The 17,459-nt window shown below is 42.5% G+C and overlaps 1 protein-coding gene across 2 annotated transcripts in view; it reads left to right on the forward strand.

The window, feature by feature from the left end:
* The window catches only part of LOC104864471 (thrombospondin type-1 domain-containing protein 4), a 181,380-nt gene that overhangs the window by 137,133 nt on the left and 26,788 nt on the right, over nucleotides 1-17,459 (forward strand). Inside the window, exon 1 of one of the 2 annotated variants that reach the window (XM_033756013.1) lies at nucleotides 17,011-17,358. The exons of the other annotated variant lie outside the window; for it this stretch is intronic. The gene's annotated coding sequence lies outside the window, so the exon portion shown is untranslated. Of the gene's footprint in view, nucleotides 1-17,010; nucleotides 17,359-17,459 lie in introns of those variants that run through there. 2 annotated transcript variants of the gene reach the window in all.

A 17,459-nucleotide genomic window follows, 5' to 3' on the forward strand; every position in this document is an offset into this window, starting at 1 on the left:
TTTTTTTTTTTTTTTTTTTTTTTGGTACCGGGGTTAAAACTTTGGTCCTTGCACTTGCAAGGCAGGCAGCTGAACCACTGAGCTAAATCCCTGGCCCAACTTCTATTATTTCTTTAAACCGGGTTCTTCTGGCCTTGGACTTTGGCAGAGTCTCTTCCCTCTTCACAACACACCTCCCTGCATCTCCCCCGCCACACACACAGACCCCTTCTCAGGGAGAAGACCCATCCCGGTATCTAAAGTAGATCTCCTCCTCCATCCTTCTCCTTCCAACAACCCGTTTCCTTCAAAGAAGGCAGAATTTTACAGTTGGTAACTGAGTGACAGGTCTTCAGGTGGGCCTTTACCACGTGCAGCTCCCTCCTTATGGGGGCAAACACTTCCAGGCCAAGGGCAGGGTGGGCACAGCCTGGAGGTACGGGAGGTCTGACTGTCTATGCACAATGAGGAAGATAGGAGTTTATGGTTGGTCAGATGCTGGGGGCAAAGGAGGAGCCAGGAGAAAGCAGAGGTTTCCAGCCAGAGGTCTAGGAGGACGCCTGTGTCCGTGAACAGGTGGAAGCAGGCCTGGAAGGGAAAAGGATGTGACTGATTTGGGACTTGTCAGACGGGAAGCATTTGTGAAATATGCAGGGGACTGTGCTGGAACTCAGGAAAGGAGAGCAGGACCGATGATATAAACTGAGAGTCATCTCTTCAAAGTGGACAGTGGGTATGGTCCAAAGGACAGCATGGGGAGGGAAAGAGAAGCTGACCAGAAACTAATTGTTCCTTCCAAAGACTGCAGCTGCAGTGGGGAGAATGGCCAGGGTGAGTCAGAGGGGTGAGTAGAGCCCACTGGGTGCCATGCCTGGAGGTGAGATCAGAGATTCAGGAAGGAGCAGTCTGGGTCCTAGCAAAAATGGTTAACGTGATTCCTGAGCAAGAAATAGCTGCATCCAGCATCCAGAACATCACTCACACACTTTGCAGGTGCGAGGCAGTCTGGATCAGGACACAAAGCAAGAAGAAAACCACAGGGCTGAGGCTGGAACTGTGGGAGAAACCCAAGGTTAACGGTCCAACAGGCATCAAAGAGGGGAGCACAAAACATACTCATGGTGTCCAGAGGCCCAAACAGGCTGATCAGCCCTGATGATGGGGCTGGAGGAAGATGACCAACTAGGATAATGTTTGTTTTTCGACAGATTAGAATGATAGCACCAAAACCCATCAAGCCACATTATCAGAAACATGATTTTTCTGCTTGCCCTGGACTTCAACCTCCAAATATTTTAATTAAACCAACATGTAAACATTCGAGCTATCAAAAGAACAAGGACATTATTAATTTGGGGATCGAGGCAACTGAGCATTTTACTTTTTTAAATCATTTCCTCATTTAACCACAGCCTTGGTGACAAACATTCCTGCATCTCCATGATAATGTTCTTGAATTTTGAACCACAGTTTTTCATTTTATGAGGTCAGAGACTTATATCTTATCTCTCGGACTCTTTTGAAACAAGCAGTTATCAGATCAACATTTAGCCTGCAGGCTTCGGGTTGAATAGGTAATTTCTACCCTGAATCATAGCCTTCTAAGAATTCAAGCCAAAATTCCAAGCTAGTTTTAAGCAATAAATACTGTAATTAACTCCTAACCAAGCCAGCTAACATTTTGCTTGGAGAACGCATCATTTTCCCAAACAAATGCCTTTCAAATAAAAACAATTTCATGCCCTCTTTTTTCCACTGCTTAGGAATAAGCAGCATGTTTCGCAAGATATATTCCTTGGAGCCATTGAAATCCAGTTTTCTCTGGGTTTCAGTTCTGCCATGGAAGCTGCCCTGTCTTTGGGGAGTAGATTGCTTCCAAGTCAACAAGCTCCCTTCCATCTGAGCTGTCCACAGTTTTGTCCTGCCCAGCACTGGACAACGCAGTGTCTGGACGGTTTATTGCCTGTGCTTAGGCTGGGCCACACCCACTGCCCCCCAGTGTCGCACCTTGTTTTCAGTCCTGTCAGTGACAGAAGGGAAGCAAAGACCTGTTGTGGGATCAGCAGTGGGAGCTTGAAATGAAGAATCTCAGAATACTCCAAACAGGCAGCCAGAAAACCAAAGTCTGGGGTTAGAGCTGAGCTAGGAACTGAAAGGTCATGTAGTAGAGGAAGTCTTGTTACAGCCTAGGGCAGAGGCAAGCCGAAAACTGAAAGGAAAACAGGATATGCAGGAAGAAATCCAACATGATACAAATACAGTGCGTTTCTGCCAAATGGGTTGCCACTCTCTGCCCTGGTGTTTTTGGTTAGTTGCTTCGTTCAGCCATGAACATGGCCACCTTTCTCCAAGGAGGCTTTTAAGTCACTGCATAATTTCTGTCAGCATCTAGAATAAGGGTTGTGTAACGCTGCCTGAAACCTGGCCCGTTCTCTCAGCGCTGTGGCAGAGACCCCTGTGCTGTGGCTCTGGTGCTGAACACAACAGCACAGACAGCCTGGGTGGCCCTGGAGCCTCACCAAGGACAACAGCAGCTCGATAGAGGTTTGTGTCCTGTGAGGTCCTGTCCCTGGCCTAGCGTGGGGGCCGTTAGGCCTGGTGGAAGGATTACTAATGATGGAAGTGAGAGCTTTGAATGCCTCCTCAGCCCAGCTATTTACTGACCCTGTGGTTTGGGGTCATGCCTGTTCTTTATTTTAAATTCAGCGCTTTCACCTGAAAACCAGGACTGGTATGAAGACAGCTGGGGAGGAAGTAATTGAAGTAAGATGGGGAGACTCTTGAGCGAAAAGTACAGTAAAGCTATCTTCTTTGGATTTTTGAGGTCTCTTAGGTGGAAGATGAATTTGACTTGTTATCCATGAGGGGTAATAAGCCTGTCAGATGGACATTCCAAACATACAGAGCTCAGCTCATTCTAAGGCCAACGTTCTCAGTCCTTGCTGCAAATTACAATTGCCTGGGACGCTTCTAAATCTCTCATTGCTCAGGCAGCTCCCTGAACCAAAGTAGATCAGTCTCAAGTTCCTTGCCCCCTAGGGGTGCCAAGGCAAAGCTCAAAAGTGGGGTTTTCAATTTCTTAAACTCCAAGGAACAAGTTGTTCAAGTAAAATATTTAAAACAAAGAAATAGGAAGGTTCCCCATCCCATTCCATTTCACCCTCTTCTCTGTAGTGACCCATGAGGACTCTTCATGGAAATCTGGAAACAATGAAACTCTGTTCAACTCCAAGGAACACAGTTTTTGAAACCACCAAGGAAGGGAAATAGGGTTTCCACAGAAATGAATTTTGTACTCATCCATCAGTAGTTGGACTCCCGATTGTTTTGATGAATAGAAGTAGAAAATCCCCCGTGGAGAAGAGCCAAGAAAAATGACTGTGGACCCAAGCTATTTATTAGTTGGGAAAATGAACAGTTATCAGCCAGTTTGTGGTTGACCAGATGCCTTAGAAGCTAGACCCAGGCCAATTTCTGCTTATTATGTTGGTGCCACGTGTGGATGTAAGAACCACTTGTCTGACTCACTCTACTGTGATAGGACCAATGTTGTAATATATTGTTTGCTGAAAGTTCTCAGGATTTCCATTCACAGATTGAGTGTTCACCTGGATTGAGGTCTTTATGACTGTAGTGTATAGAACTGGTCTTGAACCCAGGGGTTCTCATTGCCCGTATCCTTTTACAAAAGTATGGTACTTTCTGTGCTGTATACACCCTGTTTTCTGTACCAGAGCCATAAGATTACAGTATGAGGAGCAAAAGACAGCCTAGTATTGGGGGAAGAAGTAGGAAGTGGGAGATAAAGGGTTGAATGTTGGTTCTGCTCTTAGTCAGCTGTGTGAATGCCAACAAGTTATCTAACATCAGTTTCCTCCTCTCAAAATTGAAATTCTTTATTCCTACTTATTTTATAGGATTAAAAAGATTTGTTAAAAGAGGCAAAGAGATATCCTCAAATTCTGTAAAATAGGCATAATTATTGAAAGCAAAAATGTAACACTCTATGTAGGTGAATTATAATAATATATGTAGATGCAATGAGTATGGCAAATAAAACATAAGAAAGTAAAAGGCCTTATGAATTTTTCATTTTTTTCTTTATATTTTAGTCTCGGATTTTTTAACACACTTTTTATAGCAGTTTTAGTTTGACAGCAAAATTGAGTGGAAGAAATGGAATAGAAGCAGAGATTTCCCATTTACTCCTCTTCCTCATATATCTGTAGGTCCTCCACACCTATTGTTGTTTTTAAGAATTCTATATTTTGCTTGAAATGATACATGTTGACTCTAAGTGGACTATGACAAGTCAGGTTTGTATATTATAATCCCTAGATGTTTTATTTTCTCAGTGTGGGGACAAATATCTCACACTCACAAGTTAAAGGATGAGAGGTCTATTTTGGCTCACTGTTTATAGAGGTTTCAGTCTGTAGTCAGCTGGCTCCAAGAAGAGCAGCATGGAAGATGGACGTCACAGAGAAGAAACAGTTCATGGTGTGGCAGACAGGAAGAAGTACGACTTTCTTCTTCTTTCTCTTTTTATTCTATTCAGTGTACAAGCCTATTGGTTGGTGCTACTCACACCCAGGGTCTTCCCTCTTCAATAAGTCCATTATCCACCCTTAGAACTGTGCTAAACCCATCAGTGGACTCATCCAGTATCACACTCCCATAATCAGTTATCACACATGCATGATCTAGTCACTCCCTAAAGCTCCACCTGTGAGGCTTTGGGGTGGGGGGCACCTAAATATACACCGTAACACCAGACAACAACTAAAAATTACTACAAAAAATTATGACCAAATACCCAATAAGTAAATTAAAATACTCAAAATCATTCAAATCCAAAAGGAAAAAGGAAAAGGGAGATCAGAAAAACAAAGAGATGAGAAGAACTCTAATAAAATAGTATATTTATATCCAATCAGTAATTATTGTAAATGTAGATGGTCTAAAATCATTAGATAAAGGTAGATATTGTCAGATCAGATCACGAAAGAAAACCCAATACTATGCTGCCCACAAGTAACCCACTCTAAATGTAATTAATATACATATATTAAAAGTTAAATGGAAATATTAATCAAAAGAAAGCTGCGGTGGATATATTGATATTACACAAAATAGAATTCAGAACAAGGAGAATTGCCAGAGATAAAGAGGGAAATTACATATTAATATAAAGGGAAATTGACAAAAAAAATGTAGCAGATATAAATGCAGCTGCACTTAAACAGCACAGCTTCAGAAAGCATCTGGCAAAAACTGCTAGCATGAAGGAGAAATTGACAAGTCCACAATCCTACTTGCTGACTTTAGTATTCCTTTCAAGATGATGTATGTTTCTGGCACCTTTGTCAAGAATCAGTTGGGAATGTGTGGGTTCATTTCTGGCACTTCTTTTCTTTTCCATTGGTCTCAGTGTCTGTTTTTGTGCCACTACCATTCTGGTTTGGGTTACTATGGCTCTGTAGTATGACTTGAAAACAGGATGTAATGCCTCCAACTTTGTTCTTTTTGTCCAACATTGCTTTGGCTGTTCAGAATCTTGTGGGCTTCCACCACCTGAATTTTAGAATTTTTTCTATAGTTCTATGAAGAATATCATTGATTCTTTAATGGTAATCACATCGTTACAAGTTTGCACATACATTTTTCTATTGCCCAACAACCCCACTCCTAGATATTTATTGTAGAGAAATAAAAATATAGCCACACAAAAACTTGCGCGTGAATGTTTCAAACAGCTTACTTCTGTATCACCAAAAGCTAGAAACAACCCAGCTGTCCCTCAGCTGGAGAATGTATGAACTGTGGCACATTTGTAAGATAGAATACTACTCAACAATGAAAAGATCAGACTTGATACATGCCACATTGATTAATCCCACATGTGGTGTGCTAAGTGAAGGGACAATGATGCAACCAATGCTTCCATTTGTTATGATATCCCAGAAAAGACAACACAGGTAACAGAGAACAGACCAGTGATTGCCAAGGATGAAAAGCTTAACTACAAAGTGGTAGCATAAGGGAATTGAGACTAATAAATTATAAAGCATCAGTTCAAATTTGTAAAAGTCAATTGTTGAGTCAATACCATTATCATCATTAACATCTTGATCAATAATGAGGCAACCCAGGTTTCACAAGCTAAGCCAACCCAAGAAGTTTAGTTTAAAGGGTGAAGGATTTAGCTCAGTGGTGCTGCACCTGCCTTGCAAATGCAAGGTCATGAGTTTGATCCATGGTACCACAAAAAAAAAAAAAAAAAAAAAAAGGGTGAAGTAACTATAACAAATGATTGGGAACATCTTAATCCAAGGTGCTGTCCATGCAGTCATTAGAACCCACATGGGGTCCCCCTGAGGAGGACAACTCACATGGTCTCCTTGCCCAGTATCCAATCCTTCCTGTTCCAGAACCGTGTGGTGGCTACACTGCAGCCCTCATGAACTGCTTTGGTCCTTCTTAGCATTCCTCTGTTGAGACCCTTGTGTCCTCCACAGGGCTCCAGTGGTTACTGTATTGAGGACCCTGTTCCCACATGAACCCCTGCCTCCCCTGTGTTTCTTCTCCATTTGGAAGCTGTTATCCCTTGAGGTTCTGTAAAGGAAGTACAGTCTGGCTCACAGAATCTTACAAAATCTTAGATCTTTTTAATTCATGCTTAAGGGTCTCCCATCTAGCGTGGAAGTATTATTTTGTTAGATTTGTGCACAGCTCTGTTGTAATGTTTCACACTCCTCTCCCATCACCGTGACAACCAGGGCATCATCAAAGAACAGACACTATACAACTGTAACCTTGACCACCAATTTGGAGATCAAAGTAGAATTTAGATATTAATTCTCTTGTCCTTCCCATATCCCAGAGAAATTCATTTCTAACCTCTTCCCAAACTGTAAAGAGATCACTGGAGCCATCTTAAATAACACCTGGGAAATGACTAAGGTTATTATATCAGAAGGAAAGCTTTGATATTTTAGTGGCACTAACTAAAGAGTTCATAGATGAATTGGATGTGAAACCTAAAAAGATTTATACTTGACAGTATTTTATAATCTGTGAGATGCTGCCATATCCAGTTTCCTACACGCCTGCTATTATATTCATTTCCTTGATCCAGTGTTAAATAGAAGGGTGAGCCAGAGGAAAAAGCCAAGCACACATGGGATCAAGTCATGGCTCTAATGCTTATTTGCTACATGGTTGTCATGTCAGTACTTACATTTTCTGGGCCTCATTCTTCTCCTCTGCAAAACCATGTCCCACAAGATTGCGCAGACTAAACAAGGTAGTTTACATAGCACTAGAGTGTAAGATCCATGAGGGCAAAGATATTTGGGAGTGTTGGGCTTCTGTTTCACTGTATCCCCCACTCCTAGGACAGTGCCTAGCACAGAAAAGGCAGTCGGTAACTACCTGTGAATGACCATGGGGTAGGTTTCAGAATGGACGAAGACCTAAAACAGGCAAGTTTTAGAGATGTCCGTTGCATGTAACATAATAAAATATAAAAGCAGAATTAATAAGATTAAATCTAGCAGTTAGTATGCTTAAGTTTTGCCTGGGGATATGGATATAGATACAGATACAGATGTAGATCTTCCTCATGTTTATGTCCCATTTCTCACACGTAAGTAAGTTTTAGGCTACTTGAAGTAAGACTATGCTTATGTGAGCCTGTGGTAAATGTGCGCACGTGCACCTGAGTGATCAGAGAGCACAAATTGTGCATCAGTCTCTTTCCTTTATATGTAACCATAGTCAGGTGTTACTTACAGCAATACAAAATCGACTAAGACAGGTCAGAAGCAGAGCCTGCGCATTTTCACTGCTAACAAGTTCTTTGATGCTGCCAGTGCTGCTGGTTGTAGGGATCACACTTGGAGATCTGTGGCTCTTCCCCTACGCCAGCGTGACTGGGCCCTCCCACCTCTCACTGCTCAACACCCCGAGGGCAGCAGCAACAGTCCCCAGGTGGGGTCACATCCGTGCTGAACTCCACTTTGCACCCCTTGAATGCCTTTGGACGTGGATTGAGGGTGGAGAAGTAAACCATCAATATTCTTGGAGTCTTAATTGAGTGATTACTTCCAGAGGCGAGGCAGAGACTTTATCCCGGAGGGACGTGTTGAAAAATAAAAAGTTCAGGAAGCAACTATAGTGGATAAATGTAGCAAAGATGGCTAAGTGTTGGTGATCCTCGGGCTTGCTGACAGGGTCAGGAGAACTTACTGTTCTGCTTTATTTACTTTTTGAATTTTTTATTAAGAAAAACTTTTTAAACTAAAATGAGACTAGAGAGGAGCCCAGCAGAAAGTGTATAGAAGGATTATTTTAAACCCTCAAGCTGACTAGAGATAAATCCTCTCCCCTGCCGCTCCTTAGATTTTCCCAGTTAGTCCCTAGGAGCTTCAGAAGTAAGGGTTAGTCCAAGGTGGTTCACGCACAGTCCGCATTCACTTGAATCTTGACTGTTAGCTTTCAAATATGTTTTTGCATCTTAGTTCGTATTCGCTTGGTTCTACCTAAAAGTAATTTTTAAATGATTATTCTCACAAACATGTTTCCTACCTGTTCAACTAATATAGATGGTCAAGCTGCTGTCATTAGATGTGGTTCTGGAGGAGTATCATAGCCCAACTATCAAAATCACTAAAGGGAAATTTCTTCCTTCTTTTCCAAAGGACATTAGAATTGATGTTCAGTTATTGTTGGAGTTTTTGTACTCCGGAAATTCCCACTTTGAGGTTCATTTGTGCCTCTACAACAAGCTCTTATATGAATTAACATCTAGAGGGACCCTATGCATTGCAGATTACTGCTTCTCCCGTTACCAGTTCATAGTCAGGCATGAATCAGTGCCACCATTTTGGATCCCTCAGCAAAAGCGTCACGTTGGTTACAATTCTGGATGGCTGGCTTAGAATTTCCCCTCACAGTCTTGCTTTTTTTCTTTTTCTTTTTTTTTTTTTTTTTTTTTTTTTTTTTTTTTTTTTTTTTTTTTTTTTTTTGTGGATTCAAGCTTTTGCTTCAAATTTCCTATTTTTATTTACCAATTTTTGTACTTAAAAGAATTAACTAAAACTCCAATATTGAGCGCCCTTTGGATTATACAGTATCCTGAACAGCAGTGGAAGTAAGTAGAGTTGTTTGTTTATGTATTTTTTAAAATTAGAGCATGTACTTAGAGCAGAATATGGAAGTCTATGGAAGAAGTGGGTGTAAAATCAGAGGAAAAAATATTTTGGTTCATAGTGTAGTAAAATTTAAAACACTGCTTGTCCCATAATATTGAAAATCAGCTATTCTTGTTTATTCCCCAGTGTCATTCCATATTGGCCACAGGCTTGGTATTAAGGAGTTGGAATTAGGCCCTGGACTTTTTCTTCTATTTAGAGTAGTTCTATTTAATTTTAAAATTCTGGCTTCAAGTATTAGTGTTTTACTTAGATGCAAGCCAATCTAAATACTCATCAGTCCACAACCACCAAACAGTACAACCCTGAAGCTCAAAACATAAATTAGGTAACAGGGATCTGAATTCATTTCCTAGGGCTGCCATAGCACAGTGCCACAAACTATGGGGGGCTGAACACAGCAGAAACTCACTCGTTCACGTTCTGAAGCCCAGAACTCCGAACTCAGGGTGTCAGCAGAACTGGCTGCTTTGTGGGAGCCTGGAAGGAGGCTCAGTCCCTTGCCTGCCTGTGAGCTGCCCGCGCTTGTTGGCAATCCTTGGCATTCTCTGGCTTGTGGCTACTTAACTCCATTCCAGTGGCCACCGAACTCCAGTCCCCACGTACGTCATCCCTTCCAGCATCACCACCGCAGGACTCCCCTTTTCCAGCTCCCTCAGCCCACCACCCCTCCAAGGCCACTTTCCTTTCTGCCTCTGCCTTTGTCCCTGCCATTCTTTGTCTCCAGTGTCTTCCCCTTGTCTTCTGTCTGATAAAGCACTCCTTACGTCGTAGACCCCTGTTCAAACACCACCCATCCAGAGATCTCTGCACCCCATGGGAATGTCACAGCCTCTCTCCTTATGATGCTCCCTGGGAGCTCCCAGTGTCATGGACTGACACCCAGCACTTCTTTGCCCAGGTTATTTTCTTACTTAAACCATAGACGGGATCTATTTCATGGAACTTATTTGAGGCTTTAAAACACACCAACTTTTTTGAAAATTGGTAAGTATTCAAAGGAAATTTGGAGTCAAAGTACATCAAATGTTCTGCTACATTAGAGAATGAGACGTAGCTCTCCTTAGCTATAAGTTAGCAGTGCAGTAAGAACAAAGCCTTGCTGTTTTCCTTTATTTAAACTTCTGACAACCTGTGATTATAGAGTACGAAAAAGAAAACCAGTTTTTCTCTGATACTCTCTGATTTCTACCCCAAACGTGTTATGTCACCTCGTAGAAAAATCACACAGGTTTGAGTCCATCCAAACACAGAATGCCAGAGTGAACCTGAACTGAAAAACTCCTGTTATGAGGTGTGTGCATATTTGTTTAACACAAACCATAGCTTGAGTATCATATCAGACTGGACTTGATTTGCCTAAGAAAATAGGTTTGCTTTTTGTTATTATTATCGTTGTTGCTGTTAACAGAATTTTTAGACATCACTGCACAGGTTTATCATTTTGTTCCAAAAGAAAGGACATTTTTGAGATTAGAATCCTTAAGTAGAAATATCCAGATGTGAGCAAGACCCCTTGGCAGTCTGTGGATACCTTCTTAGAACCATGTTTCAGATTCACAAAATAAAATGTGGAAGAGCACAAAGAAAACCAATTATTTTGAAATGTGGTTATAAAAATAATTTTGTCGGATAATAACGTGTTTTTTCACATTAAAATAGAAGATCCCTTGGAGGATCTACCACTTACTATAATTTCAAAGTAATGATGAGTTTTAAATACTATTTCAAAATAGCTGTACCATCGGCAGTGTTGTATGAATATATGTGTGGTTTCAGTTGGCTACAAAGTCCCACGCTGCATATAGCTGTGGCTTGTTGCTGATACTCACAGTAGAAGAAGGTGCTGGTTTTGTGATGGAAGTTGGTGAAAATAAAGACGGATTCACAGACCCTTCCAAGGTGGTCGTCTGTCGTGAATAGCTGTGCCCCATTTTCAGGACATCCACATTAGCTGACGTATTCTGAGGCTTACGTGGGGATCACCCACGTTCAGGTTTCTGTGGAAACCCACAGACAGGAGTGGCAAAGGAGCTAGGCTTCAGACCTTTAGCCAGCGTCCTGATGCAGCACTCTGACGAATGACCACTCCGGCCTTGAACTTGTCTTGCTGCCTCCCAGTAGAACTGCTAAAATACTAAGAAGCTTGGGGCTCTGTAGCTAGGAAGAACTTGACCCTCATTTTACAAAAGAAGAAACAGACATCTAGGTCACAGTGACCTGTTTGCTGTGAGGAAGCCACATTCTTTGATGATGGGAGCAAGTGGTTTGATCATCGTGAGTGGAATCAAGGATAAGAGAATTGGGCTTATATCTACAAGGTGAGATCAAAATATATGGTGAGTGGTTACATTAAAAAAAAATTACAGTACCATTAATCCTCCTCAAATTGCTACCCCTCACTTCAAATACGTACACTTCGTTCTTCCCACTTTCTGAAGCAGTTCTGCGAGTCCTGTTTTGTGGGTATCTTTATGAGGTAAGATAAAAAATACAGTGAATGCTGCTGCCCAGCACCATCCAGAAGAAAGACAGGCTCATAAAAACATTACGGTGTGTCTTCATCCGTCTTATTCACCAAATCTGCCAACAATTGACTTCCGGCTCTTCCCCAGAGTCAAAATGACTACGGAAAGTAAACTTTTGGGCCGGGGATTTAGCTCAGTGGTTCCACTGCCTACATCATAAGCACAAGGTCCCCAGTTCGATCCCTGGTACCATAAAGAAAGAAAGTAAACCTTTTGAATCTGTTTGGAACATTTTGGTTTGGCACGGGTGGTTTTGTTTTTTTCTGGTACTGGGGATCAAACTTGGGTCCTTGCACTTGCAAGGCGGGTGGCAGAACCACTGAGCTAAATCCCCAGCCCTCTATTTTGGACATTAAGCCATCTTAGGACAGCTAAAGATACTCACAAAGGAGGCTTCTGAAACTTCATCAGAAAAGTGTAAGAAGGATGAAATACTGTATGTGTGTTCAAAGTAAGAGGAAGTATTCTGAGGGGAAGTAATGGCCATGTGTCTTTTACTGTCATGCAGCTTTTAAAATTTAAATTCACTATTTTTTTCTTACACCTCATGTAAGCTATTCATTCCCATATGAATCTTGGAGAAGAGCACTTTGGGTACAAATAATTTTTTGGCCAACTGGCTACTGAAAACTGGAATAAACCCCAGATTTCCTCATGCTGACATAGCGCGAAAGCTGCCTTCCACACAGACCATGCTAAAGTGTGGAGTCCGCTGGACACAGGCCCTAGTGAGGGCCACCTTCGGCGAAATAATCCTGGATGCAGTCACTACCCCAGAACTGTAGCAGACACATCACTTGTAAAGGCAGCTGTTTTCTAAACATAAGGCCAAGTAGGGCCAGATATGGAACCATTTCAGAAGCCAACCCCTGGGTGTACAAAATTAGAACCATTTTGCTAAAAGATCTGATTTTTAAGAAATGATCCATTATGGGGTATGGTTGAAGATTCATCTAAACCTGTAGAAAAGGTGGGAGAGTAACAGTAGTCAGTGGTCAAAAGATTCAGAGTCTCCATTTTTATATTTCCTAGAGCAGCTCTTACAGCTTTCTCCTGCACAGTCTTTCAAATGGTTCTTTAATGGACTTTTGGTTTCCAGATGATAACTGCAGTATTGCCTTTCCCAGCAATAAAATCCCAGCCAGAATCTACCTCAATTCTGAGCTTTCAATGCTGTGAATGGGATTTTAAGGAGAAGCTGTGCAAGAGGCAAAATGACTATTTCCTGCGGGAGGATTTCAGCTTGTACCCTGTCCTCTATACAATCAAAAGTGTTTAAGCTTTAATGAAGATAATCCATGCATATGGTAAGACAATTCTTAACTGGTAGTAAGAAGATAAAGTAGGAAATAAATCTTTCTTATCTCCCACCACAGTGTAAGTCCCTATGTGTTAACTTTTATGACTGCTTTTCTAAACAGTTTTATATGCAAATATTACCTATATGTTTTTATTTAAAAGTATACACAGGGGCCAGGGATTTAACTCAGCGGTGCTGCACCTTCAAGCCCAAGGTCCTAAGTTTGAGCCCCAGTACGAGGAAAAAAAAAGTATACACAAATTAAGTTGGGCTGGGGATTTAGCTCAGCGGTTTGGTGGCCTGCCTTGCAAGCGCAAGGACCCAAGTTCAATCCCTGGTACCAAAAAGAAAAAAAAAAAAAAAAAACCACAAATTAAGTCATACCAAACACACCCTTCTGCCTTTCCGTTTCCTTCAAAATGTATCCTGGAGGGCCGGGGATTTAGCTCAGTGGTTCTGCTGCCTGCCTCACAAGCACAAGGACCCAAGTTCAATTCCTGGTACAAAAAAATGTATCCTGGAGTTTCTTTCCACACCCACATAGACCCATCTCATTGTTTGCAGGGCCCTTGGTCTTCATTGAGTGTCCAATGTTACAAGTTACCTAACAAACCCTTTACTGATGGACACAAGTTGATTTTGGTTTTTCTCTATTAAAAAAAAAAAAAACACAGGGGGTTCGGGGTATACCACAGTGTAGAGCGTGAACTAGGTGTACCCGAGGCCCAGAGTTCTATCCCCAGTTAGAAAAAAAGAAGCTATCTTTCTCGCAAACACTTTTGTATAGTTATAGAAGTATACTGCTTGGGCTAGGGATTTAGCTCAGTGGTTCCGGCACCTGCCCTGCAAGCAGCAAGGACCCGAATTCAATCCCCGGTACCAAAAAAAAAAAAAAAAGAAAAAAAAAAAGGAAGAAGAAGAAGAAGCATACTGCTTAAGTAGATTCCTGGAAGTCCAATTTCGGGGTTGAAGTATATGAGCATTTTAAAGTTTTACCAGTGTGACCGCGTTGACCCCCACTGTGGCCGCGTGGGTTTACATTCTCACCACCCGTGTTGTGGGTTCTTGCTTGCTTTCACACCTGGTGACACTGACAGCATTACATTTTTTTAAATGTTTGCCAGTCTAGTGGGTCAGAAATATCTCATTGTGGTTTTGATTTGCATTTCTTAGATTATAAGTAAGGCAGAGCCAATTTTCGTTTGCTGATGGAACACTTGTACTTGGTTTTCCATGAGTTGCCTATGTATTATTCTTTGCCTGTCTTTGTTGTGAGCTCTTTGCCTTTTTCTGCCAAGCTTACTTACATTCAACAAATGTCTATTCAGTTCTTACTATGTGGGGAGCACCTTATTGGGCCTGCGGGCTGAAGCAGTGAATAAACACCACCGTCTTTGCCCTTGTGCAGTTTACAGTGAACTAGGAGTAAAATATTAAATGATTATCGGGATGGGCATATGAACAAACTAAGGAAAAATCCTGGAAGGAAACCCGTGCGTCTTTCAGAGCACATGAGGGAGGAGACCGGCTGGACTGGGCAGGAGAAGACTTCCCCAGAGAAGCTGCCATCCGGGAATGGGTGGGATGTGGAGTTGAGGAACTCATTTCCAGAAGAGGGGGCTGCATGTGGAGGAAGCTAATGCCCTCGAGGAGACCACAGAGAGAAGAAAACCAGTGGCCCAGATGAGACCGGGTCCATCGAATGGTGGGACTTGCTTTTTCTATCCCTGAGCAACCAAAAGCAACAGGAGGAGTTTGAACCATAGTGGTGATCTAACCTGAATTCTGAATAACTTGTTCAGTGTGAAATGAAAAGAGAGAGACCAATGAGAAGGTCCTTGAATTAGTCCAGATGAGATCTGTGCTACCTTGACCCTAGCAAAGAAACTGAGGAGTCGCAGGTGCTTTAAGAAATGAGGAGGAGGTTGAGTAAAATGTAATGATGTATCAGATGCAGGGGAGAAGGAAGGGAGTAGGTGTCTGGGATGATTCCCAGGTTTCTGATTAGATGGAGGAGGGTACCGCTGCTGAGATAGGAAATGCTGCAAGAGGAGCAGGATGGGCGAGGTGTTAAAAGAGACGTCCAGGTGGAGAAAGCAAGTAGACAACTAGATATCAACGTCTGGGGCCAGAGGCAAATCTGGGCTGGGAAATAAATCCAGAAGTCATTAACACAGACTAAGTTGAAGTCACAAGCAGATGTAGTTGCTCATGAAAGGAATACAGAGCCCACAGCAGGTCTACGTCTACTCTTAATCCTTAAGGAAGCGTAACATTTAGTGGCCACCGAGAAAGATAAAGCAAAAAACAAAACAAAACAACAACAACAACAAAAACAGATGAACAGGCTGAGAGCTGGAGGGAAGCAGGCTGAGGATGGGGGTCCCAGAAGCAGAAAGGACCCATTGCTGCTAATCCATCCAGAAAGAGGAGGCCTGGAAAATGGCCATTGGATTTAACAACATGGAGGTCCTAGTGACATTAGTTTGATTTAGGGGAGGGGTTGCCTTGTTTTCATCATACTGGGAACTGAGGGTTGAACCCAGCGTCTTCACACTGAGCTACATCTTTAGCCCATTTGTTAATCTTTTATTTCAAAACAGTGTCTTGCTAAGTCACCAAGTTGCCTAGGTTAAGCTTGCACTTGCTGTCCTCAGCCTCCTAGACTGTCCTGCTTTGTTTCACTTTCATTAATGGAATGAGTCAGATAGGAGATGGTTGAGGAATTAGTGGGAAGTAAGGAAACACTGTCTGGACCACACTCAAGAAATGTGATCCTTAAGTTTTTTAAAAGTAAACCCAACCCTAAGCCTGTTCTTCCCATCTTGATTTTTTTGTTTTTCCTGCTCAGTAAGCTGAATTAATTTTATAACTCAGGATTCAGAGGTCCCAGTTGTGGTCTCCCAGTAGCCATGACAACAAGCCAGCCACGTTGGAGTGCTCAGAAAAAATGCCTTGGAGACTGTCCTGCCTCTTCATGAAGCTGCTGATTCTGCAGGCCAGGTCTCCAGGAGGGCCCATCCAAGAAACACTGCTGCAAATAGGTTTAAGGAAAAAAAAAAAATAGCAGAATATTTTTGTAACACCTGCTGAAATTTTTAAGGAGAAGCAGGGTCGGGGATTTGCAAAGTGAAACACGATAAGCCACAAATTGATCATTGTTAAAGCTGGGTGATGCTATATGTTCTCCCTACTTTTGTTTATGGAGAAATTTTTCCATAATAAATGATTACCATTAAATTTAGGTATTCTGTGAAGTGAGGGTCCAAAGAACCAGTGGCCATCACAGATCCTCTGTAGCCCACAGGTCCATAATGTCCAATGTGGCATCAAAGATAAGACCTTCTCTAAACCCAAGCCACCATTGGCTTTTGGGTTCCGAGTGCCAGTGTCACTCTAGAAATTCCACCTTCAGATGCTGCTGTTTCTTCTCCTGCTGACCCAAACACCTTGTTCTGTGTCCTCCTTTCTCACCTCCCTTCTGGGTGTGGACTCCAAAACACAGATCTGTGTCTTGTGATCCTTGTAAATTTGCACCTGTTCCCTCTGAACCAATCTCCGGAAATGAAGATAACATCTGCTCAGCAGTGTCACTGGGAGTGCGTTTGACAGTGTGAGGGGACCTAACGCAGCCCACAGCCTCCAGGGGTCGTAAAAGCCAGGGAGGATCAGAATGTGAACCTGCCCAGGTGCGGAAGAAAACCATGGGACCCTCTTGGCCTATCCTTAGCATTACCAGCTTTCGTAGACATACAAGAATTATAAGAAAAATTCTATTTCATAAGGGGAAAAAAGTGTGATGACAAATGATATGAACCTTCTGTATGCGTGAACTGAGGCCTAGCCTCACTGTGGGGGAGAGATAGGGACTCGGGGGGTCGAGCAATGTGGAGCACTCAGCACCCCATGAAGAAGGCAGTTCTGCCAGGCTCCAGCTGGTGGGGGCCAGGAGGGGATGAGGAGCCAATGTTAACATGTTTTGCTGTTTTACAAGAAGAGCTAGAACTCTAAACTTCTTTCATGAAATCTCCCAATTCTTAACTTTAGGCTCAATTATTTAAAAAAGAAAGAAAAGAAAAAACATTTCAGAAGCCAAACTAAGCCCTTCTATGGGCCAAAATCAGCCGCTGGGCTGTCCGCGTACAACCTCTACCTAGGTAATATGCGTAATATCAGTTAGTTTCCTCTCTCCCACTTTGTAATCTTTCCCCCAACTTTCCTCTTTCCCTTTCATGCTCCACATCCTTCTCTCCTAACCACTCCCATCCTTCATTTATTCTCTGAGTCCAAGTGGCAGAGAGGACCAGAGTACGGGAAGCGATAAAGCCCAGGAGAGGTACTCGGGGTGCCTGGTCATGGCCCAGGACCTCCTTCGGTGCCTGGCACATGCTGGGCGACCAGGAAAGCCTGGATGGGTGAATGATATGCCCACTGCCT

This window comes from Fukomys damarensis, unplaced genomic scaffold (genome assembly GCF_012274545.1).
Source record: "Fukomys damarensis isolate Sample0158 unplaced genomic scaffold, DMR_v1.0_HiC HiC_scaffold_25, whole genome shotgun sequence".
Taxonomy (NCBI): Eukaryota; Metazoa; Chordata; class Mammalia; order Rodentia; family Bathyergidae; genus Fukomys; species Fukomys damarensis.